The sequence below is a fragment of the Odontesthes bonariensis genome, chromosome 22 (genome assembly GCF_027942865.1).
Source record: "Odontesthes bonariensis isolate fOdoBon6 chromosome 22, fOdoBon6.hap1, whole genome shotgun sequence".
Lineage (NCBI taxonomy): Eukaryota > Metazoa > Chordata > Actinopteri > Atheriniformes > Atherinopsidae > Odontesthes > Odontesthes bonariensis.
Window position 1 is genome coordinate 14,754,410 of NC_134527.1, and position 26,784 is coordinate 14,781,193.

At 38.9% G+C, this 26,784-nt stretch overlaps 1 long non-coding RNA gene across 2 annotated transcripts in view; it reads left to right on the plus strand.

The window, feature by feature from the left end:
* LOC142372926 (uncharacterized) overlaps positions 1 to 26,784 on the plus strand; it is a 54,247-nt gene that overhangs the window by 22,913 nt on the left and 4,550 nt on the right. Inside the window, exon 3 of one of the 2 annotated variants that reach the window (XR_012768357.1) lies at positions 21,718 to 21,853. The exons of the other annotated variant lie outside the window; for it this stretch is intronic. This is a non-coding gene — a long non-coding RNA (uncharacterized LOC142372926). The remainder of the gene's footprint in view (positions 1 to 21,717; positions 21,854 to 26,784) is intronic. 2 annotated transcript variants of the gene reach the window in all.

The following is a 26,784-nucleotide window of genomic DNA, read 5'->3' on the forward strand; positions in this document are numbered from 1 at the left end:
AGAAATCTGCTTGCTTTAGCTAAAAGACTGCCAGGCTGGGCCGCCAAAGACCTTCATTCTGTTAGAGCATCAAATATTGCCCCCTCTCAGGACACACAGACACCCTGATTTTATTATCCTCACTCCCCTGAGAAACTCATCTCATCCCTCTTTTTGTTTGTGTGACTGACCGTCAATGTGAAAGAGTGAAGTGGTGCTGTCCATCAAAAGGCGCATACTGTGTTTTCTTGGGTCAAGGAGGAGTGAAGGCTGTCTGTGGTGCTACAACTCTCCGAGGAAGTGACAGTGGTAATTCAGGCAGTTTTACTAAGTGGATACATTTTTTCTAAGGCAAGTTGTGCTGTAGCTTTAGGAATGCTTCGCTTGTGACACCGATCTTTTTTTGTTCTTCTTTTTTTTTTTACGGTGGCTGCTACAGTCAGCCATTCTCAAATTTAATGCAAGATTTCACCTCTCTACCAATTATCTGATGAGAAATTATTGAGAATTAATCTTCTTCATTACTTCATCTGGCAATAAACAAGTTTAAAGTTTTCATTTAAAATAACTTTGTAAAAGCATACATATTATGATTGAATATGTACTGTCAAAAGTAGTATGACAAACTTCAAGCAGTAACTTCTTACAGACTGATTAGTAAGCAAATTCTTAATTCTGAGATAAGCGTTTCACATGTAAATAGATGCCTTGCATGTGGGCATCTGGTTTTTTTTTCTTTTTTTAGGTATATTAATTAGACTAAAATGTATTCTGGGGATTTTGTTTGATAAGCTGATGTCTTGATCCTCATGTTGCAAATATTGGTCCAGTTTGAGGGCCCAAAAATTAGCCATCAAGGGATATTTTGATGTTTTATTGAAGTGGGGTTGTGTGTGGTACTTACCAGAGCACTCTCAGTTTGGAAAATTTGTTTCCTGCTGGGGGAATTAAGCAAAAAGCTACTCAGAGGAGGGCCATCAAAAGAGAGAATTTTTGCCATATAAAAACTGAAACAGTAAAAAAAAAACATAACTTAGCTCTTGCTCTAGCTTCAATACAGTTTTATAGGTTTGAGTTGCTTTTGATAGGGAAATTTTTTGCCTTCTTTTGGTCCCATTCTGAGTAGCTTTTAGCTTGCTCATCCAAGACATCAACTGTCTAGCCTCTGATTAACTTTGAATGGGGTAACGTCTTGCACTGCCTGACTGAACTTTGAGTCCGGTGCTTTGCTAGCATAGATTGCTGTGGAAAGTTGACAATAGCTCAACATTTCAAGCAGCAGTGCAGGCAACAGCCAATCAAATTGCCTGAATGATCACATGTCTGACCGTCGCCTCACAGCGAGAGGGTTCCAGGTTCAACTCCCAAAGAGACAAAGAGTTTTGGTTAACTTATGTTGAAAAATGTAAATTGTATTAAATCCTAGTGTTTCAGTGACTATACTCATATTTTAGTTCCTGCAGTAACATAATTAGTTCATGGTGAGTACATATATGTGAAATATTTAAGATGGAAATATATTTGATAAGTCCAAAAAACATTCATTCATAAAGGTGGTTAAATGTATACACATTTTGTTCTTTCCACTTTTGATTAGTGGTATTAAATAACAAATATTTAATTAATGTATCACAAGTTTATCAAGCTGGACTGAATCAACATTTTTTATTTTACCAGCAACACTCAATTAGATGGAATCTGCTGATAAGAAAAAAAAATGAATTCAAGTAAAAAAAATCCTTTTTTCTGAGTGCAGGTCAGCCCACTATTGAACATTATGGGAAGCCCACCTTTTCTTATTCTCCAAACTATGAGCGCTCTGAACCCTATCAGGTAAGACACTGAGTGCTCAACCACTACACAAAACTCAACTTCAAAAAGAACAATACCCCTTTAATATAAGCAGAGTGAAAATGATCCAGCAGCACTTTCAATGGCACCTCTATGACTAAACTTTCTCTGAAAGCCCAAAGCTTCAGAAAAAGATGTAAACTTTGCAAAGACACCAATAACACAGCAATATTAGCAGCAACAGCAGTGTTTAAAAAATAAACAAACCAAAACCTTTTGTTGTCTATAGGGGCATATACTTTTCCCACTGATTACTAAGTGGATGAAAAGTAAAAAGTAAAGACTTTCAGGGAGGAGGGGATGAGACTTCCACTGTAAAATAGAGTTAACATTAAAACAATAATATAATAATATGATAATATAATATAATATAATAATCTACAACCATTTTGAAAGACACTCTTCCACAGTATTCCCAAATACACTCATTGCATGTTGTCTTTACTCTTTGCCCTTTTTTGGATATTACAGTTACAGTGTGTCTGTGACTGTCAGCATATTATACTGTACCATGCATCTGGATATCCTGTAACACACAGAATATGAAAAAAAACCCCACCTGTTATCTGGTTGACATATGCCACACATAGAGATAGTTGTCTCAGGTAAAAGCTGGGATTTCAGGGAATGCTGTGCTGTTTTTCTGCATGCAACGTGGCTTTGAGACGCTGTTATCTATGTGAGGACCAAATAACTTAACAATTCTAACTAGATAAAGAATTACCAGCACAAGGACGTTTTTGTTGTGATTGTGACTGAACTATCTTGGAATTGGGTTTGGGTTGCAGGGTTTAGATTGGATCAAAATTACAGTTTTGTCAATAGAAGAATTAGGATTGATGATTAGATTAGAGTTTCTAGGTTAGGATGAAGTGGATAAGATTAAGAGTAATTTTGCAGTTTGGTAGCAAATAAAGCGAAAGTTGACTGAAGATTGAATTTATCAATTGTATAAAGAAGTCAAGGTAAGTATGTGTGCTCACAAATGAAATGGGAAGTAGAATAAAGTAAGCTTTTGTACATGTGCATCCCGACATGCATTCTTTAGAAGGTTTGGTTGATGAATCTGTAAGATGAAGACAGAGTGTCTCTGTATCAATATAAGTATGTGATGAGGGTGTATTGAGCTGATGGCTGCAGATATCACTCCGAGATACTTGAGTCATAAAAGTGGTTCTCAGAGCCCTGTGGCTGTGCGGGCCCTGGTGCCTGATGTTATCAGAGTTAAACAGAGGCCACTCTATCAGGACAGAAGAGCACAGAGACATTCCTATATTACTTGCTGGTGTCAGGCCTGTAGCTGGAGGGGCACGGTGTACTACTGGATCGCGGTTAGACAGTTAGGGAGTGGTGTGGGAGTTTGCTGTATTACAGGACAAGCTCGTTGATTATTTACAGCCGGGTGTTGTTGGGGCTTTGCTCTGCCTCCTTGTCAGTCACTTAACGAGACTGACATGACAAAAAAGGAGACAGATAAGTCTAAATTTAGTTTTGTACTCTAATATGAACCCATTGATCTCCAGGACCCTGACCGTCACTAATCTCTTCTTGCCTCGTCTAATCAGTGTGTGTAAATTTGGGGTATTGCTGGTAACACCTCCAGAGGGATTTTGGCATCCAAAATCATGGTGAATTTGTTATATCTCAGGAGAAAAAATACTGCATATGCTGTGGTCAGTAGCACAGTAGATTTAAATCTTGAGTGTCTGAGCTGCACGTATAAAAGAGGTCATATTGAGCTTTTCTTTCTTTTTAAGGCAGTTATTATACATTCCACCATTTTTGACCATTTGACCAAGGAGGCCTTAAAGAGATGGGAGCTAAAATAAGGGCTTTCAAATGGATCACCTCACAGTGCCGCTGCTGCTGCAGCAAGATATAGTTAAAGTGTTTTTTTTTTAATGTACGCTTATAAACTTATTTAGGTAGACCCACAGAATAAAATAATCAACCTATAAATAATCATAATGTGGGCTCTTTAACATGTGATGGATTAAAGATGCTGTGTATGTTATTTAATGCTGTACTACATAACTTTTCCTTATCAGCTGCTGTGCTTTACCAAACATTTTTAGTGCGTGCAGCAGTGCAGCGTATTGTCGTTCTTGGATTTACTAAAACTATCAATGCTAAAATATACAAATATTCTGTATTATAGGATTCAACGCTTTGCTCAAGTATAAAAATGGGATCATTTTGGTGTAATAAGATTTACAGTGTGTTTAGGATTATCATTGTACATGCACTAATACAAAGGAAGAATTTTAATGTTTAAGTTGGCTTGACACAGAATTAAGTTGATCTACTTTATGAACGTTTGGCAAGTTCATAACAACTGTTGCAGAAGTATAAATGAACAGAAAACAATGAATGAAGTTGCAATCAAATAATCCTTTATTTCTTCTAGCCTCATAATGTTTTAATTTAAACTGAGTATGGGCTGGTGAGGAAGGAATATTTAGAAACACAGATGGCCACTCCAAGAAGAAAGTTGACATGATAGGTTATGTCGTCATCATTCTTCATGTCTTCACTCATTCTCCATGTCTCTCTGTGTCTGACCGGTAGCACCTAGTGGGCCTAAGTGCAAAAGTCAGAGGTCTCATGACAGAAGCAACAAATTGTAAGAGGGGGTATCAGCACCTCTAAGGCCTCTGTATGCCAGCAATTGTCTCTGGCCTGGATTAGTTTTTGTATTTAGTTACAGACTTTTATTCCCGTGGAGTCAAGTTCTGCATGGCACTGAGGGCCAGCAGTGCTGCTGAGAGCCCAGTGATTTATGTGTTGCTGAGTGAGAGCAGCAGGTTCAAGTCAGAGGTCTCTGGGCAGGGTAGCATGCCATATATGTTTGTGTGGGTGTTTAGATGCGTGCATGAGAAAGCATGTACGAGTCACTGCTTCTCTCTATAAACATAAATGTGTGTGTACGTTTGAGAGGCTGCACGAGGTCCAATCTTAAGCTCTCGGCGGGGTGCCTTGGTCTATTTGGCTTGGTGAGGCTCCATTTGTTTGACTGTAAACATGCCTGGAAGGGTTTCGGTGCTGTAAAAATAATGACTGGCTCTGAGACGTGGGGTCATCTGTTTATGAGCTGTGCTGATTGGTTGAGGGGAGACAATGAATGATGAGTTTTGATGACTGAATAACTTTGAAAAATATGGAGAAAAATTAGCACATATGTGTCTATTTGTTTTGGCAGTTTGAAAGCAACCAACTGGTCAGCTTCCCTGAGACATTTATCATGTGGGTTTGGCTAGCATGTGACATATTCATTCAAAAGTGGAAGAATGCCATATATGCACTCCAAGACTGTGTGATCTAGTTACTCATGCACATAAGTGAGGTCATTACCTCCTTCCAGGGTCCTTCCTCATTTTCTTGGCTTTTTATGAACATGAATCGTTGTGTGCAGACAGTAATAATTCATAGATATTATTTATAGCATTAATAGCAATTTCTCATAAATAGTATGTTAATTTTCACTATTTTTGATGGAAGACGATACATTTTTTTGGTGAGATATTAAGCATACCTTACTTGAATTACATCCAAATAAAATCTAGGATTTGCATTTCAATCTGTTTGATCTTATGCTTTTTTCCCCTCGTAAGTATAAACAGTTTGAACATAGGCTGAACGGAGCAAGCTGTTGCAGCAGTACCAAGAATCAATGAGTGCATGGTTAACACAGCCTTTGTGTATGCACCCTACATCTACCCCTTTCCCTATCCATATTCCTTTGAAATATGATGTCCTAAAAATGGAGCCATATTTATTCTCGATGGTCCGTTTTGGATCCCAGAGATATTTTAAAATGGGCATCTGTCCTATGGCCTGGTCAGCCATCTGGATAAGATGGGACAAGGAGAAGATGTTAATGCACTTCATGATGAGAAAGGAGGATGACACCTTTGACCTTCCCTAGCCTTTGACCTCAGCAGCCAATATGGAGCCACTGATGCTATGGGTTTCCTATATCGAGCATATGCTGGCCGTGCTGATTCCTTAAAAGAAATTCTTCATTTGCCACACACTGTTTGTATACCCTCGCTCCCCCCCACCCCTTGTTGTAAACAGCTAGGCTGTAAGAAAATAGATATTTACTTCACAGGCTTTCTATTTGATTACAGCGAGAAAAATTGACATGCACATTGGATATGTTGCTGTGCTCACTGCCACAAATGCTAATGGAGAACTGGTTGTTGATACCTAAACAATACATGGAGTTAGAATTGGGATTTGTCATGCAGCTTCTCCAACCATTCCCTTACATGTGTATGCGTGTGTGTGTACAACCCAGCAGAGATTAGGTGCACACATTTTGCCAGCCCATCAGAGTTTCAATTTCATATCACATAAACTTATGTCCACTGCTGTGTAAGAGGATCTGACCCTCAATCATGACTGTATTTCTAGGAACCACCACCAGAGTGACAGAAAGAAAATCTCTTGTACTCCATGTGCTCCCCCCTTGACGGCTGCGACTATGTCGGTAGTCAGTGCATTTTTATAGTGTCTCCCTTGAGATACAGCTCAAGAACTCAAGGAGGTGGTTGGGAAAAACATGAAGGTGGATGGTTGATCCCTTTACTTGTGTTGCTTAGCTCTTGTCAATGGCAGCCTGTGGGCAATGACAGATCAGCTTTCCACACTGTGATTTAATTAGAAAATTAGAGTGCACATCACCTCTGACCTCTAATCTTGCACTGCTCTTGTCATGGGAATAAATTCTAAGCATATTTATTTGTGAATTGGGACCACAAGTCCAATATAATGTAAAATAATAATACTCTGATTAAGCTGTCAGAGCTGATGTTGTGGTGTGAAAATGAATGTGAAGATGGTAAGAATCAACCATCTTCCTCCTGCACTTGCTTTTAACACAAAAAATATTATAGATTATCTTGTTAGATTGAAGTACAATCAAAAGAGGAGCTTCTGCAGTTTTGTATCTCTAAGCTTGTTAGCCTTTTAAGAATGTTTTTGTCATAGTGGTTATATGTGTGAAAAGTGAAATTGCAAAAGTTTCAGGATGATTGTTTTTTTACATTTTGGACAAAAATGGAAAATTGGTTGATTGATGTGTATTTACTAAATTGACATGATATACGGCACTGACACAGAGATGAGAGAAAAGGTAGCTGTCAATCAACAACACAAGTGTCTTCATTTCCTCCACACATTCAGTCACAGAACTGATAGCTGGCTGTCCTGGATGCATTTCCAGTCATCTGGCCAGTCCTGTGTGCTAAACATTGACCTTGTGACCTCTGCTCATGACCCCTGACCTGTGATGTTGACCCCTTGTACAGGGGGATGGGTTTCTTATATATTTCGACTGGCTGTCTCCATTGACTACCTGCCAGGCACCTGCTTTGAGAAATGAAGCCAAGGCGAATGCCTCTCTCGGGAGCCTTTTGGACTCGGCAGACAACAAGGCCTGGCCTCAGCCCTGCATTTGAATAGGCTTTGAGTGGCCCTGGTAAACCAATCTCCCTAATTATCTATTGAAAGAACATTCTTTTTCCTTGCCCAGTCATTACCTTGATTTCAATTGCTGAAAAGTAACATAGAGGAACTAAAAAGAAAAGCATGGGCGGGAGAGGATGTGGAAAAACATACACAAGTGCATGTGCACACACACTCGCACACTTACAAGACATATAGACACAGAAAAAAGACTGTGTCCTCCTGATTTCATTAAGATTAATTGAGGGTCAGAGGGAGCAGATTTTAGATATAAATCCAGCACATGGGTGCAGGTCAAGGCTATGAGGAGGAATTAAACATGAATAAATGACCTATAGCTGCATTTTGCTGCAATGATAATTGCTGTTAAGACAGGTTTCTGTGGCATGTTTGCTGCCAAATCATTTCTCTTGTCAAGCAGCTGGGATAGTCTTGGTTTGAATGTGACGAATTGTTCTCACAGAGAACCCCTTACATCTAATGCTAATTGTTTGCATTTCATGCTCATATGTTAAAAAAAGGCTTATTAATCTTAGAAAGATGCAACATTAGGAGACTTTGTTGTCTAACGTGAACAATTGATTAGAAGAATAAAAAAATCGGGGAAAAAAAAAACACCAAGAAATTTATACTGTATGAAAAACCTCATCAGTTTTCAGCAGTTCAGACGGGGTGACAATCCTCTTCTGTGGACAATGTATAAACTTCACAAGATACACATGACTGGCTGTTTGCGGTTGAGAGTTAGGTCTCCTGATATCATGCATGCCTGATAAGACTTAGAGGAAGCAGATCACACAGAGGTGCTGATACAGACAATGAAACTGTGGATATCTATTAGTGTCCACTCATCGTGCATTGCTTGCTTTGTTTAGGTTATTTGTACATCTTGTTAATTAGCTTCTATAAAAGTTTTCCCTCGAGGGTTGTATATCTTTCTGCGTCGGGCTGGTGACCTAACCGGGATGCACGCTGCCTCTTGGCCAGTAGCAGCTGTGTACCCCAAATAGGATGAAACAAGTATGGAAATTGAATGAAGGAATGAATGAATGAATTTCTGTTTGCCTTACAGTAATTACATGAACAAAATCAATCTAACGATCAGCAGAAACCCAAACAAACCACTTGAAAAACAACCCTTCTCCATGAAGACTTATTAAGAAACAGATATTGTTCCTGTCTTTCAGCTGCCATCGTCAAAGCTATCTACATGCTTTACCGCTGGGTCAAGAGCTTGGAGACAGTCGCTAAAGAGTGTTCTCTCAGGGCTCTAGGGCTGTTCTCAGAAAGCACTCGAGGCTTGCATGCAGTCACCATGTAGTGAAGAGATAAGAAGGGACAGAGCTATCCTTTGAAACTAAATATAGGTTATAACAAGCAGCATTTAGTTAGTTAGTTAGTGTCTTGTTCTCATAATGTCCCCATTTTGTGTCTATTATTCCTCTAATGTTGTGTGTGAAACTTGGTGCTCTGTGCTATCTGAAGGATTCTAACATTTAGTATTGAAAACAAAAACATAAAGAGGTACAACCTTGCAGAGTGTACATATTCTTAGGGTAACACATTGTAGAAATGGAGGAAAAGTTTGTTGTTCCATGCAGAAATCTGCGACATGATCGTCAATGAGTTGTTCCAAAATCTAAATCTCCTCAAGAAATTTGAAAAAAACGAGTATAACGAACAACAAAAGCATAAAGCTGATAAATGAAGTACGTTTATCTGAGTTTTAAGTGCTGAAGTGTTTGAGCCTTTAATGCTATATTCAGTCTTTGAACTTGTCTGAATGGCTGTCTATCTGAAGTTCTTTAATCTCCTCCAGCCTGTCTGCTTCCACAGCAGCGCCTCTAAATCTCCTCCCACCTTTGGACACTGACTGGAATCTTATCTACTTCTGCTCTCTGATTTCTTTTTTCTTCGTGGATGGAGGCAGAAAATATGATGTGCCAAGATGACAACTGAAACATAAAAAACAAGAACATTCCTTTGTCTATATTTATTGATTTTTAATATTTTGATCAATTTCTCCACATTGAGGATCAGTGGTCCTTTTTACCACATTATCACAACATTTCTAATTCTTAGTTAGGACTGATGTTCTACACAGATTATCTTGTTGTGTGAAGAGGGAACAGATTAAGTTGTTATCAACTTCCTCTGAGCATGTTGTAATCACACCGTTAGAATTTGGGGCCAGCATCTGGTCCTGAAGTGTCTGAAGATCACCGATTCGGTTTAATAGGTTTTTGTGTTATGCCAGAGAATAGTAGCTTCCAATGGTTCGCTAAATTGAAATAAATGAAAAAATACTTTATTGATCCCAAAGGAAATTTATATAGTGGTTTCAAATTATACTTATACTTCTTTTGTTTAATGCAGCATGTTCATCAATCTTTCAAAGATTAAAAACATTCCCAAATTTTGTAGTGATTTGAAGTCATATGTCTGCCAGATCTCAAGCCCCTTAATCCTAACAGCAAAAAGACATGAAAAATCTCTCCCTGGCGCAAAGCAGTTGCTATGTTCATACGACCGCAAATATTTTACGAGTGCCTACAGCCATAGTTGATCCCTAGTTACCTCTGACATCTGGTCAAGACCTCTGACCCCAACTAGAACAAGACTGCCAGGCTTTGCTAGCTGGTTACAGTGGTCAAGAAAACAAGTCTATATGATGATATGGTGTTATTCTCAGTAGCTGTGACTATACTCACAGCCCCAGTATGGTTTCTGTCAGGAACGATAAGCACTGTTTCTTTCAGCTTTTTCCTCACAGAGAAAATTTGGTGCCTCTGGGCTCCAGCACCATTGCTCTGCCACTGACAACAAACTGCTAAGACTGAGCAGGCCACGTCGGCTAATGTCCCACTTAAAGGCTTGGTTCACAAACAGGCACATGATCCCTCTTATTTGTTCATACATACAATGTTCACACACACAAATTTGCGAACACATGGGGGACCAGCCGTCTTAGGACTAGACCTCATGGGCCCTCGACATCAACCTTCAGAGGTACTCCAATAAGCTTTCTGTGGACAGCAGTTCCGCAGTCACTTCATTTATCTTCCAGACCAGGACCACTTCAAGGTCCTCAGAGGTGCATGGTGCTGAGGTCACCGGTGGGGGCGGGTCTATCTAAAGATTTAGGGACATGAAAGAGGGATGAGGCTGCAGTGTTACAATTACCATATCACTGGGTAAAAAAAGTTCATGGCATTTTAATTTTTATTATCCTGCTATTTTGAAAGTCATGTCAATTTGATTACATTTTCAAAGTAAACAGTGCTAGCCACTTTAATAAATACTTAAAATAACAACCATTATTAGTAATTATGAATTATCAATCATTTTCAGGTAATTATTTCATTACATTTTCTAACTTTTTTCAACTTGTAAAAGCTTAAAATTACATTTCAGTTTATGGATGAATTACATACTCAATTGGTAACTCTTTAAATGAAAAAAATGTACCCTTGACCCTACATTTAGACTTGACTTGACTGTTATACTTTCGGACACATTTTAATTGCAAGATTTTGGGTCTCTTGTCTCATTTGAGAGGAGGATCACACCAAATTAATCCAAAGATGTTCTGGGTGATCTTCTTTATGAAAAAAATATTTTCAGATGGCGATAGTTCCTTTCAGGATTATGTGACAATCTAAAGAGAACAGGGGGTCACTGAATGGTTTGATATGAAAACTATGTGAATCATAGTGATCTGGTAACTTCAAAGTTGCCAGATCACAACCCAATTAAACACAAATGGGATATTCAAGACTAATGTGTGAAAACAACCTCTTCACCATCAGCATCAAAACAGATGAGGAGGAAATATCTTTTAGAGTAATGCTGTTTAATCCCCCCAGTAGAGTTCCATACATTTGAAGATACACTGTATGGAGCCATTTTACTTTCATAAAGTTTTTTTAAGTTCACTTGAAAATATAAATAAAATATCATGTTATGTACAGGCACTAAACTGCATAAACCAATCTTGCCAACATGATCATGATTTTTCAAATATTCTTAAAAGAGGAGGACGAGGAAAGCTGAGGATGACTTGGACGAAGATGAAGATGATCCCGGTTCTTGGTTAACCGCATTGAACCCAACTGATGTAACAAGGTGTAATAAAATAAAATTGCATTGTGGGGAATAAACACAAATAAAATGATAGCTGCAAAATTCAGAGCAAATGATCTGCACATTCTGCACATTCTGATATTTGGAGTGTTCTTGTGTCGATGTGCACTTTTGATTGGAACAATGCTTTGGCTGCAACTAAAGCCATTTCACAAATACACAAGAATACAAGTACCTGCCTCCCCCCCAGTTAAACACAGATAGGATAACCGGGAGGATACATTGAACTGCTGTGTGGGAGACTTTGTGGGTGTGGAAAATTTCCACTTCTGAACCCTGGCTGAGGATACTGATGCATTTGTCAACATTTATCGCATTTACACTGTGATGTGTTTTGGGTGTTGGCCCAAATGGCTTAAATAACCAAACTTTGTCAGAGCATGTGTTATGTTAGCTAAAAATCATGTTAATACCATGTATAAGAGGTGTCAAATAAGTTGTTGCAGTTCCCATGTTTCTTGGCACAGAGAGATGCGTCAGTTGTACTAGCTAGCAGTCCTCACCCCTGTCATCTGAAGCCCCTCACACCTGAACAGTGCCAAAATTTCTAACTGAAAAAGAGGAATCTGAAAGTGTGAGAAAAGGTTTTGAACTGAACACAAAGTATCTGAATCTGAAAATATATAAAAATCTGAAAATATATAAAAATCTGAAACTGAGGAAACAAAATCTTGAAAGTGAAAAACTGTATTGAATGTTTGAAATAAAAAATGTATTTGAAAAAATGAATGGAACTTAAATTCAAGCTTTTGCTGCGCCATTCAAATTTCAAGTTCAAAATTGGACTCCCAGTTTCAAACCACGTTTTTTTTTTTTCAATTTCAAGTATTTCTTTCAAATTAACAAACATTATGACCCTGATATTGCTCCATTCACTCGCAGCTGTAATAGTGGGTGAAGCTCAATTTTCCCTTTATAGACCCACATGTTTACTGGCTGAACTTTTCACATGGAGGCTCTGTGACCCATGGCAACAAGTTGCAGATAAAAAGATAGGAGATTACTCAATTTTACCCGAATGCCAGACGGATGGAAGCTGACTTTTTTGTGCCATCACTCTGCGTTGGCAGACTTTCACAATCTGGTGAAAGATAATAAACTAGCATTATTATCGCAGAGGGTTGTGTTTATCAAAGATTTTTGTCCAACACATCCTGGATAATTATGACATCCCTTCATGTTGACTCAGATGATGGACATAATTCCTGTTCTTAGAGGACTTTGCTGTCGTCACCTCACTCAGAGTAAATATAGTATTACTGGCAGAAGGAAACTATTTATTAGCTTATTTAGCAGGTGTACCTGATTGAAAAACATTCAATGTTTTTTTGTCTAGAAATTGTACAAAACACTTTTTGACTCAAATGGTTTTTCCCTTTGTCACCTTCTGCCTCACTTTAGTCTGTCTTGATCAGTGACTTGTTCACAAATGTAATCAATGCCACTAAGTTCATAGAGCAAATGTTTTGCTTGGTTGGATCCTATCATTTAAAGATGGATCCAGTCAATGTTTGGTTCTGTGAAGTGGAGCCTTTCATTCATGAGATTTCCCTTATTCGTGCCAGATTTCCAAAGGGATAAAATGTCTAACTCTTCCAAGCTTTGTCAGAGCTGTAATGAAAACTATTTGTTCTTGCCAATACTTCATACTGAACCACCTGACAAAAAAAAGAAAAAGTACAAATGTAGATGGAGATAAGCTTTCATGAACCAGTCAGCATTCGGTGGCTAAAGACTTCCATGTAAATCACAACATCACATTCCAGAAGCTGAATTACAATAGATACATAGTTGGACCTTCGAGTGTGTCAGTGTGTGTGTGTGTGTGTGTGTGTGTGTGTGTGTGTGTGTCTTCTTTCATCAACTTTTTTTTTTAAATGACTCAAGTGATTTGTTGGAAGGAGAGGCTCAGATTTGCTCATATGTTAGCATTCAAGTAATGTTTGACGCTCAATTTATCTCAACACTACTCATTTTTCTTAGAAATAGCATCTTTTAGCTGCAGCATGATGTTAGTTATTGGTGCTCCATCCTCACCCTGTAGCTATACGGACGGTTTAAAGTGCTGTAAAACTTTTCTAACCCTCTTTGTTTGTGTGTGCATGTATTATGTGTATGGATGGAGGTGGAGCTGTGGGCTGAGTGATGACACTGGTGGTGTAATCCCACCAACATCTGCTTCTAATCTGTAACATGAAAAAGACACTCTTCTGACCCCGTACCTGCCCCCAACCATCCTCTACCTCCATCCTTCTCTTTCTGCCTGATCATTACAGCCCAAATCAAACAGCATATTAAGTTACTCAAGATTTCCACCACAACTTGCAATCAAACATACAGAAGAGGGGGTTTGTGTTCGTTTTATGTGCTCTCATCCGTCCTCCCATGAGTCGGGATTTCCCTTTGTACTTACTTTATGTTTTGCAGTAGCAATTTCTTTTTTTTCTTCTCGGAAAGAATGAACAACTAGAGAGTCGCAGATAATCCCCTAATTTTTCCTGTGAAGCTCAAGCCAAGATGTGTTCAAGATTTAAAGTTTTACACTGATGACAAAATAAACAAAAGTAAAACTGCTGACAGCTTCTCAAAACAGCATACATTTCCTTTTCACGCCTTTCAAGGTCCAAGACTGAGATGACATAAGATGAAAAGAAGGGAGCAGAGGGAGTACTTGAGGCTGGGGAGATTGTGTAGCATGCGGGGACTTTCCAGTGGATGAAGATTGCCTCACTGGAGAAAAGTATTTATTCAGGAGTAATTGAGAGAGAAACTTCTCCTCAGCCAAAAGGGCAGCCTGAGCGGATGGGCAAGTAGAGGATGTGGGTGATTGAAACATGGCTGCAATTTGTTTTAACTGGCTGTAGAAATAAGCATGGCAGAGCTCTTAGGGCTTGGTAGCTGTAAATCTGGAGACTTGCAGGAGTATTGTTGGTTCATAACCTTTCTTTCTTGCCTTTTGGTCCCTCCCTTACGCCTCCCAGGGGTACATTTAGCTGGGGAAATGGAGCTTTTCTTCCCTTTATTTGACTTCCTTGTCACTGGCAAACTCTTTCTGTCTGTCTCTCGTTCTGCTACAGTCTGACACTCACACAAACACACATACACACACACACACACACACACCCATACACATTTGCTTTGACCCTAGTTTTGCAGGACCCCTTAACTAGGTCTGTGCAGGCCAGCCGTGGGAGGACAACGACACAACACAGAGATACATTAGAGAAAATCACTTCCCCCTTTCAGCAACAATGGCTCTAGGAAGTTGTGTAATTCTTCCGTGATCTGTGTTCCCTCTGTCTGATCATAAATGCTGTTTTAATTGCATTATTCTATGGTCAGTCTGCATGTATAGACTGCAATTTTGAACCGTTTTTTTCTGTCATGAATATTGTGTGTGTTTCTACAAAAGGAAGCCCACCATTTTCTCACAATGGGACACAGTAGATAGAAAAACATTATGTATTAAAGGAGAATTTCAAGCAAAACTCTCAAAAGAATACAAATTAACATAAAGGTCATTTGATTTCATATCTTAGATTGTAGATAGTCAAATCCATCATATAAAGTCATTAAAATGATATTTGTAACCATTTAGAAGTGAATGGAATTTATTTCATGCTGCTCATATGCTGACTGAGATGAAAATATTACATTTCTGATTGAATCTGTACCAGTTGGAATGAGTTTATCAATCAGATTTAGATAGATGGTATAAACATTTTGATAATCCATTCAATTAGACATAATAACGATCATCACCAAACTGTTCATGGGATTTCTAATTGTTTCCCTCTGGTTAGAATAAAATATGTCCTTTCTGTGTATGTTTACTCCAAGTATGGACAACATTAGGTGGCTCGATGAGAGTCCAAAAGGGAGACCCACTTCAGAGTTATATATCTATCTGTTAACATGCATGATTTCATGAATTGGCTTCCATTCAACTCTCCCTTTCTAGTCCTTGTTTTTATCCATTTCCTGCTGGTTTCTGGTACACAAAAGGGCCCAAACGATCCCTGTTTAAGGGCTGGAGCCATATATGCCGATGAGATATAATGTCGTATGATGTCATACTGCAGAGCAATCGGGGTAAAGGTCTGTTATATCGCTTTCAAGGAAAACCATTTCTTTAAACAAAAGACCGTCTTTAGAGGGTGAAAAAATTAGACTAACTTTTTTCCCCCAAAAAGTTTATTTTTACAGCAAGAATTTCACATTTTTTATTCTATTTAGTCTATTTCTTCTTAGAGCTGCGGTGTGGTCCTGTGTTCCGCACTGCTTATAGTTGGCCTGTAAAGTTCCAAGTTCTCCCTGTTGCTGTGTGGGTTTCCTTTGGGTGTTCCAGTTTCCTCCCACATGCACTGACATTCATGTTAGGGTAGATGGTGATTCTACATTAGGTATAGGTGTGAGTGTTAGCATGACTGGATCATCAGTCTTGGTGCTAGGCCTTTTGATGGGCAGGCTCTGTCCAGGCTTTATCCACCGTCTTGGCCAGTTATTAGTTAAAGTACTTGTAATAGCTGTAGAAGTAGTATCAATGTTGAGCTTGAACAAAAAAAAAAAAAACACGATTAATTAACTGATTAAATAAAAGAAAAATACTGTAGATTGCTGTGCCATTTACAAACTGTATTACTAACATTGTGTTGCAAATTTACAGGAATACAATAATGAACTGCACATTTATTTCTCGTAATACATTGTGATTCTCATTATAAACTTTGGGGCATATTATGAATAATTTTATTCAACAATTACATTGGAGTCTCAGACCAGATTGAGTTTAATTAGATTGTCTCTGTAACTACAGCTACAGTTCCAATGAAAACTTTGTGAGAATTGGAATTTTACTTTAAGGGTTATAAAAAGTATTTCACAAGACAGTGACAATTAATTATATTTCCTCAACAGAAAGCAGATCCAAATAAACCTTTTTTTTCTTTTTTTGGTATGGTATCTGTGATACCATGGTATATTATTGACAACAGTAAGATATAAAATGTTCAAAGCAAACCAAAATTGTTTGCATGAATTACTACCACCGAGGGCAATTAAAATATTCTTTCTTATTTTTGCCTTTTTTTTTTATTTGGTTGAACTGATCCATTCGTGATCTTAGAACAGAACACAGACAGAGATGGATAGGGGCTGCAGCAAAGTTAGAAATGAAAAATGACTTACAGGCCCAAAGTGTGAGCGGATCTATCTGTTCACACGTCTGGTTCAAGGCCTTTGCCTCACTGGCCTCCTAGCATGTTTTGTCAACTCTTCTTCCAGAACGCACACACATCGACACACTTTCTCTTTTTTTCTCTCCTTCACCTCCAATATTCCCTTTCCTGATTCCTTCCTTCCCATGGAGCATTGACTGAAAAAGTGCTGGTGTCTGCTGTGGTTGTAATATTTGCACACAGATCTACGGGTTACACACCACTGGATCCCAAAGAGCTGAGTGCTTTTTCACTCTCCGCTGTGGGTCAGTACTCAAGGTTTACACAGGGGGCAAAGGTGTTAATGCTACATGCTTTAAAGAAGTACAAGATGTCTTCACTTCAGCCCTAACAGGCACCCTGGGTAAAAGCTGGAACTAATCTGAGCTGTGTGTGCGGTTTGTGTGAAAGAGCGAAATAATGTGTGTAAAATAGGGTAGCGAAACGTATTCAAAGGAGAGAGCTAAATTTCTAACAAGGTGAAGTTTAGAAGTCTTCTCACAGTGTGACAATATGGTCATTGTATATCCAGATAAGAGTGAGTTCACTTGTTATCCAATGGATCCATTTGAATTATTGTTTTGTACTTTATCTTACTTTACTTAGCTATTTTCTCTGCTTTAGTGATCCTTATTATTTGCATCAGCAAAACAGTCTTATTATTTGTTTCGTGTATCCAGAGTAATCTTTTAAAGTCTAATTGATTTTGTGCATATGATCCATTGCTTAGATTCAAGAGAATAGGAGAGCCTTTGTATATGCTTTAAAGAGAATTTTTTTCCCTATCAGTTTCATAACTTTGTCTGAATTGAAAGAGTATGTTACTGGTTAAATCTGAACATAAAAGCAACCACCCTTAATAAGTTGCATTTAGTTCAGCAAAACTTGGCTTAGGTCATAGCATTGGTAATGAATGAAAACACATTTGCGAGCAAATCAATTTTTATAACCTTTGCGTGTTTATTAGATATTCTGAGGCAAATGCAATAAAGTGGCCAAAGCCAATATGAGGGGTGGTGGAACAGTTCCAAACAGTAATGTCACCTCTACGGACCGAGCTCAATATTATACATGGACTGTGGTTTGATATCAAAGTAGTGTGTTTATGAGGGAATATGTTTGATTAAAACCACACAGGACCGAAAATGAAAAAAAAATCTTTTTAAATTTCATTTTATGTTTTCCTTTCTTTGCATGGAAAGAGGCAGACAAATGCATACATATTCCCCTTCTACTCATACCCCCTCTAAACACAGTCACACACGTCGTCCTCCCTTCTACAGCCAAGGGAAGTAATGAAAACAAATGGCAGAGTTCTATTCCCACTGGGACCTGAGGAGGAACTTAGTCATCAAGCTAATTTTATTCTTGTCTGGCCCAGAGACTCCATTTCCTCTGGGTGTTTTTACAAACGCTGGGCTGCACCACGCCATCGGCCAGTGATGGATATGAGGGCCTGATGGCCGGATGGCAGATGCTGGCCCTGTAACTCAAGCTCCAAACACTTGCTGATGACCCGCCATGCACCCTGTGTTCCTCACCCACTGTAGTGTTGCAGCATGGTTTACTAAAACTTGTACTTTCCAAAGAAATTTACTTTTGTTTCCCAGGGAACAAAGATATTATAGACACACGTAAGTATGTGTACCACTGCTGGAACAACCATAACTGTAAACCAAATCCAATAAGTAAGAATACCGTCAGATTTGATTTGCGTTACAATCTGTAGAAAGAATAATTTTCTCAGCCAAAAAAAATCCTGCGTTTCTTAGCCCAATTAAAGTTAATCTGTTATTATTATTTTAGAGAAATAGAAAAGGTATAAAAGTGTAATCATGCCACCAAAAGTACAACTCACCACTGAATGTTCGGACAGCACGTCTCAGCAAGGCTATCAAAGTAGGAGCTAAATACCACAAACAATGATGTGGTTGAATGAGTTATGTCAATAGTTACACTAACTCTACAAATCTTGTACTTTGATTTAGACCCCTTCCACATAGCAAAACTCATATTACCTTAGTCTTTGCTTCCCCTGAATATTATGAGCAGGAATTATGTTACAGTGGCAGGTTGTAGGCTAGAAGCTTAAGCAGTGAGAGCTCTTGTTTCTGCTGTAGGCAGCTGAGCAAAAAATTCAAAGGGTTGCTTAAGCCTGCAACAAATGTATTCATTATGTAATATGTTTTTCATGTTTTTACGTCAGTAGTATGTCAAATATATGAAGGTGTATATATTCCTGTAAAAAAAAAAATGTCCATAATGAAATAATGCACTTAGTAGAATGCTATATGCTATGAAATGCTACAAAACTATGTGTACAGTAGCCATTTGTGCTTAAGAAATTAAACTTCTCTCTCTTTGGCTGCAAATCTCGGTTTAAAAATATTTTAGCACACAACCAAAATGTAACAGAAATGTTAATGAGAAATGGCAAAAAATATCCCTTTTCTTCTTTAGAATGTAATGTTTTACAGCATGTGGTACAATCTGTTTCCCTTAGATTCAGGCATAACAGATTGTTACATTTCCCCTAAAAAGCAATGCAAAACATTCGCTAAAACTGTGTAGATGAATAATGAATGCTAAAAACTCAAATTTTTCCTGAAATTGTTGCTTAAGAGGGATGGAGCATGTCACAATGCTTTATGGGGTTAGCTGGATTAGTTGGATCAGTATTACATCTTCCCATCCTTGCTTGCGCCATAGTCCCGTTCTGTGACATGCACACAGCTGGGAGCAGAGGACACTTGGGACAAAGCAGAAAGAAAGCCAAATGGCCTCCTGTTCCAACTCTTCTTTTACCAGCTTGGAGCCTTCATTCCAATGTGTCTTGCATGGATTATTCAGTGACTGTATACCCTTTTAGTCTAGGCTGTGGTCTACAACAGCAAAAAGAACCTTATTGTTGTTGATTTTTTTAGTATGCAACAACTTTCAGGAGAGAAGGGAAACATTAAAAAGCAATTAATATACGGGAGTGCATGGAAAAAGGGAGTCGCCTTGTCCTCCAGTGGGACTAGTGATATCTGCAGCAAGACCTGAAAATGCAGAAAACATGAAAAGGATGGCTTTTAGTGTGACTTCTGCTCATCCCTGTGGATGGATGACTGATGGAAGAAAGCAAGGGACAAACAAAGGCAGTTTACGATCAGCATAATCAATGTGACATTAGCACAGAGACATAATGTGCGGGGGTTGGAGTGGGAACATAAGAAGCTCTTTTTGATTATACTACTACTTGTTTCTTTAGGATTACACCTTCCTGATTTTTGCCTGAGAGAAGTTTTTCTCAGGCTTTTACCACTTGTCAAAGGAGTCTTGACATCATGGCAGGATATCAGTAGCACTCACTTTAAAAGCAATCACGCATGAATTTAAATTTAATTCTGATGGGTTCTGTATGGACTCCCTGTGCTTTATCATAAAAAAAAGATATAGGTCCTTTTGTTTTCCCTCTGCTTCACTCTAACCCACACCTCATTATGAAATGGAAAATCTTGAAATTACATTTATCCCACATTACGATAAGTAAAGTTTTAAAGACAAGTTATGCTTTATGTATTACCTATGTATATATATATAATATATATACGAAAAGAGCTCAGTGTCACCCCCCATATTGTCACCACGACTAAGATTTAGTTCCCAAATAGGTACAAAGTAATCAATATCATTTCTCAAGGGCCTTTCTTTTTATATGTTGTTTTCTTCAATATATTTTCTCCACATCTCTTTTTTTTTTATAGCCACTCTCACAGAAATGCAAGAGACAAACATGACTTCATGACATGTCACAGCTCATAATGTGTCATAAATGTGACTTACATGTCAACACTTTGAAACGCAACATGATTCTTCTCCATTGACCTAGTTGCTGGGGTGATGAATTCTGCCCCAAGCTGTCGTGAGCATTCATTTAGAGAGGTTTCATTCAAACAACCACAAAAATGAAGTACAGCTGTCTTTTTGGGGTTAGATTCAGACATACAAACCTTATCTTTTCGTCAACCAAACGGTGTAGTTTGGTGCCTAAATCTAACAGTTATTAGAAAAATAAAAGCCACAAAATCCTCATGAGGAGACAGGAAGTGGGGGTTGGATGACGGGATTACATGCATTCGAATATTTGTGAGTTCATGAAGTTTTTAAGATCAAAATATGACAACTTCGCTTATGAATTACGTTTTGTTAATGACACAACATCACTTTACTAAAACACTTCCATCACTTTGGGTTTGGCAATTTCATTACTGGGTTAGAGTGCGATATGGATAGAGTTAGAAAGTGGTCATGTTTAGGGTTTAAGTACATTTCCTTTACAAAGTGACAGCCACCTTCATGGACGCCAACTTGGTTGCCACAACATTCCTGTTACAGCTAACCAAGCCAACCAGGAAGTGACAAAACAATTTTGCTGAAGACTAAATGACACTCTTTTTACAACACAACTATAACTAACATGAAAGCCATTTTTACACTTGACATGCAGTTGCTCATACAGCTGTTCCAGGTAGAATCTTCTTCATATTTACACATTGCTTTGGCCTTGCATGAACATACCGTTCATTGTTGCATTGGGTCATATTTGGGAGGAGCACAATCTGTATAGATAGAATGATATATGGTCAGCCTCCTTATGATGACCATGTTAATGTTCATAAGAAAAACCTCCAGAATGGCATTATGTAATAATGTAATGTAATAATATTAAAATGCAATAATGTAGAAGCCAAAGGAAACTAATTCATGTTTTATAGACAACATTTTGACAAAACTGTAGTGTACGGCACACTGAGAATAAGAACTGATCGGTTCACTACGTGTTTTCAGAATCACAGCTGCTAATTGAGTCTCTGTTAGCGTTTTTTTTTGTGCTGTTAAAGAGATCGTTGTCAGTTGGCGCATTTTCTTTACACCATGTTGCGTTTTTCATTGAATTAGTGTGTGACCATCGATAACCACTCCAAAACAGACTCTTCCACACACCCACACACAGACTGAGGTGTTTAGAAACTAGTTTTCCTCTGACCCTTTTGCTCTCTCACTATTAATTTAGTCCAAGGCTAAGAAGAGGAGGAGGGCATCACTTCTAGTGGGAACCACTCAAACCCTTCATACTTCTGCTATCATAATGAGGGAAGAGGAAATCAATTTTGGCTGTGACAGACGTGGGTTGTTTGAGAACAACAAAGGTAAATGTGCCAAGCGACAATGCAGCCCTGAAAACACACACACGCACAGACACACGCACACACATGCACACGCACACACATGCACATGCACATGCACGCACGCACACGCACGCACGCACGCACGCACGCACGCACGCACGCACACACACACACACACACACACACTAGACGTTACACATTGTGAAAAACATAGAATGGCTAACCTTGGTCTGAACACCATGGCAACAGGGCAAATGGAGCTAAGAGTGATTATTTCAATCCAATCTGGGAACTAAACACCTGAAAACTGAAGATTACAAAAAAAAGCAACTAAGCGAGATAAAAATCTAAGAAACGCTCTTCAAAGGTTCGTCATTATTGGATCGAAAGTTACTAGTATTCTTTTACCTTTTTTAACAAATCACACTAATAGGAATGAAGACCAGGATTGAGTCATTTCCTTATTCCCTCTCACTTTCCCTCTAAACTACATAATGTGAAACGTGTTAGACTGCTGCTCCAAAGCCCAGGTGTCATGGTAGCTACATGATGGCTTTTTTCTGTTACAAAACTCATTCATCATATAAGGGCCTGTTGGGTTTTTATCTCTGCCTGGCTTACTTTGAAGCACTTGATCCTCTATCATGTCTGCCATTTGGGGCTCACTATGTCATGGAGGGGGTCACAGGTAGGGCAGCATCACTGGCTTCTCTTCATCCTCCAATCCATTCATTTTAGTCTCCCTAGACTTCAGATCCCTTGAAGTAGAAGATAGAGAATTGTAAGGATAGATACAAAGAAAAAGGTGTGTGTGTGTGTGTGTGAGAGAGAGAGTCGAGTAGACAGACAGGACCGGGCAGAGCTGAATCAATTAAGGCACATCAAATCAAGAATTCATGCTCGCTGAAAGTGACAAATATTGGCTGAGGCATTTAAAGCTGTCGAGGCTTTGACGTAGCTTACCCCTCACCACTAACATCCTCATCAGGATAGTCATCATTATTATCTCTCTTTTTCTATCCTACTCTATCTCTGTCCTATTCATCATTTCTCTTATCTGTAAAGGGAGCATGTAATTATATTTTCATATAGAGGTCAAACATGAAATTTGTAATCAAATATGACAGTTACACACGTGTGTAAATATTACGTGAAATGTACTAATAAGATGTCTTTTAAAATGCTTTTGAAATTGATCTCAGTGTATAGCGCAGCCATATTACTGAGCTAGACCTGAACCAAAAAATTTAAAGATGTATTTTTGCATTCTTTTATCCACGACTGATTTCTATCTTGTCAATCCATTGCAACATATTGCCTGAACTCTGTCTAGTTGGGAACTGTGTAATTACTTGTGTCTCGCAAGAGGCACTGAATTGGGATTTCTTTATATTTCCTAACTGAACTTTCCAGCATGTCATGCACTGATTCCTAATAAAAGTTGATTTTTATAGCAGCTCAAAAGCCATCTTCATCTCTTGTTGGAATGCACAGCACTGAATCACAAAAGCATGTAAAAGGAAAATTCTGTGTAAAAAGGTAGGATACAATAAATCAGTCCAGGCGCTCAGATCCAAGCAAACTGTTGAACTCCCAAGTATCACCCATTACAACATTTGTGGGAGTTATCAGCCCCTATGTGCCCCCTATCTCCCCTTACTCCTCCAGGTCATCCTGGTGTCGTCAGCTGGTGTGAGCATATGTCTGATATCTCAGTATCTCTTTCTGTCTGCTCCTCTCTTCCATTCCCCGCTTGTCTGCCCTCCAAGCCCCCACGTTCGTGTCACTGACGGTGTCACTTGTGTCGACCATAGCCCGCGTAAACACATAGCGACCACTTGATATGTTTGTCCGGGGATTTGGGGGTGATCATTACCATGTTTTGAGAGAGGAACATCTGGTGGGGGGAAAAGGTTACAGTATAGGGATACCACCAGAGCCAGAGCTCTGTGCAGAATTCCTTCCATCAGATAAATCAAGCCAGCAAGTCACGGCAAAGCGGGAGGGGCAGTGGAGGGATGAGAAGAGGGAAGAGAGGGACATTAACTCAATCCTGCCTGAGAGAAACGGAGTGCTTTGTAAAAGATGGGTTTCTTTGAAATGGTCATCTTTCTTTTTCAATGCTGGTCTCACTCAGCCTCTCTTTAAAGGATCAGTTAACCCAAATCACGAAAAATGGTTTGAGGCGTATTGCCATGTAATATCTATAAACAGATTCGGCATGTGAACCTTTAAAAATCTGAAAGCAAGAGACAAGACTTTTTATTGTTTTAAAAGCTTTCTAGTTTACATTTATACTTTGAGTAGAGTTGACGAGTCAGATTTAGTAGGCTTTGTTTCCTGCAGGTTAACTGCTCTGTGATGAACAAGGATGAGGGACACATTTGCCGAAATACAATCTCAAAACCACAGGCTATCATCTTGATTATGATTTATCTTTTTTCTTTTTCTTTCAGTGTTTCTGAGTCCAAACAATGACTGGTGCAGAGTACATTAAGTTTTGGCCCAGACATTTATTGTTTGGATATTGACTGGCTGCTGTAGAAGCCCAAAAATATTATTTGATGTCCATAGAGACATAGTCAACAGGCTAAAGCCAAAGGTTCTCAGATTGTGCCATTTAAATAATTTCCATTTGACTTGGACAGGTTGGGACATTTGACTTTAAGCCTATACAGTGGGTGTGTATGCAATTTTGATGTTCAAAACATAGTAAAGTAACTTAAAAAGATGAACTAAAAACAACAACAAAATTTATCCACAGTTTGTGTCCACATTATGGAGCTCACTATCTTTATAACTAAAGAAGAAACAATCCCTAAAAACCATCAAACGCCTGTTATCTGGAGTGATCAGAGTAATGGCAACATTGTTCTCTGAGATGAAAGTTAGAATTGTAAGTAATTATCTCCTCTGTCTGATCGCTCTGGGTCATGTTTCGTTTCATTCTTTGTTTTCACTCTTTAATGTAAAATGATATTGTAATATAACAGATTAAATTAAAACTAGTTTCCCGTGTCATCCAAGCTTATTCCTAATTTTTATTCATTCATTAATTTTCAGGCAGGGTACATCCTGAAAAGGCTGCCTGTCTACCACAGGGCCACACAGAGACAAATGAGACCAACAAGGGTCATTTCAGAATCACCAGTTAACCTGACGTGCATGTTTTCTGACTTTGGGAGGAAGTTGTACAGGATACGCTATGCAGCTGCAGTGACGCGGAGCAAAAAAGACGAGAGAAAATAGTGACAAAGTAAACAACAGTATGTTCTATTTGTGACACGTTTAAAAAAAAAAATGCTACAATACAACATTCATCAGACTCCACTGAAATATTTATTTTAGACTGCAGATGAATTCTTAAAAATGATAAGTACATCACACGACCACCTCTTGGAAAAAAGAAACAATTATCCCTTAAAGGAGAAGCTTGTTTTTTTTACGCGTTCATTCATTAATTTGGCTTAAATTATTGGTGAAATAAAGACAGATGACGCCTTATTTAGAGGCTGTATTGTCTATGCCCTGTTCTCTCCCGTTATATGGATATACGCGGATCTAAATATCTTCCGAAGGACGCCGACTTTCAGCAAACTGTTATCATGAGTAGATAACACGTATTTTATGCCAGAAATAAGGTCCAGGTTTAAAAAAAACGAACTTCCCCTTTAAATAACGAAAACTAATGATAACGAAAACACTTTACTTTCAAACATGTAAAGTGTGTCCCTCCACTGACTTTAAAAATGCTCCTCCATCCGTCTCCAACTCTCCTTTTCACTCTTCCTTCTTCCCCGTCATGTTGCGGGAACAGAGAATGAAGGCAGGGATGAGTAAAGCACATGTCAGGAGGCGTAAGCGCTTCTGCGGTGGCCTACAAGATGAAGCTGTCAGAGGAAATGCTGTCAGCACGACACCCAAGTATCAAGGGCATCTTTGTATCTTTTCTTCCTCTTTGCCTGTCCTCTGTTGCCTTGCTTAATTACACTGCTTGTAAACTACTACTACTATTGTCAGGGACTTGACAAGCCTACACTGTTGGCATGCGTAGGGTCAAGTTTTGACACAGTGCCCCGGAGACTGCGCTGTATTGCTGTTGTGATGTGCTGTTTAAGGCTTGTGTGCAGAGGCGAGTGATTTGAGATCAAGAACTGGTCCAGCTGATTTAGATGAATTAATAAATATATTTGTCAAATGAGCTTTGTGTGCATTTATCAGACCTGCAACAACACAAGTAATATGCATGGGCTGGCAGTGGAGGAATAGTACCTCACACCCCAGATTGACCAGGAAGTAGTTGACAGCTCTCAGTGCCCTGGCCTGCTGCTAATTTCTCCACTTCCTTCCTGCTAGCCCAACTTAGCATCAATCACCTCTCCCCACTCACAGCGCTAGTGCAAACCAATTTCCTTAATGCTGATTGCACTGTAAACCAACTCTCCTCACCCGCTCTGGCTCATGTTCCGTTGTGCACGTTCATTCTTTTTTACTTTCCTTCCACAGCTTCCTCTTCACTTGACAAAGCAATGATTCAACTCTTAAAAGCTTGAAAAAGTCTCCATACTCTGCTCAGAATGTGTTGTCATCTAGTGTTCAGCAACAGGATATTGAATTAATTCTCTCCTCTTAAATGTAGAAATATGGCTCAATTAACCTCCATTTGCTTGACAACAGTATCCACAGCGTAGATTACAAGGACAGCAAGGTTTTTAACTGGCATGTCTTCTAAATCTATCTGTGCAGAAACTCAGTGAAGGGAGAGGAGATTCCTACTTCCTGCTGAGGCATGAGAAATTCCCTACATGCTTCCGAAGTTTTAGATACACCATCAACACAGGACGAGGTCAGCTATTTCTCACCTTCACTGAATCTGTACACCCGCCCTGCATCTGAGGACAGGAACTGTGCCAGACCAAATGCTTTTACATGTACTCATAGGCTCATGCTTC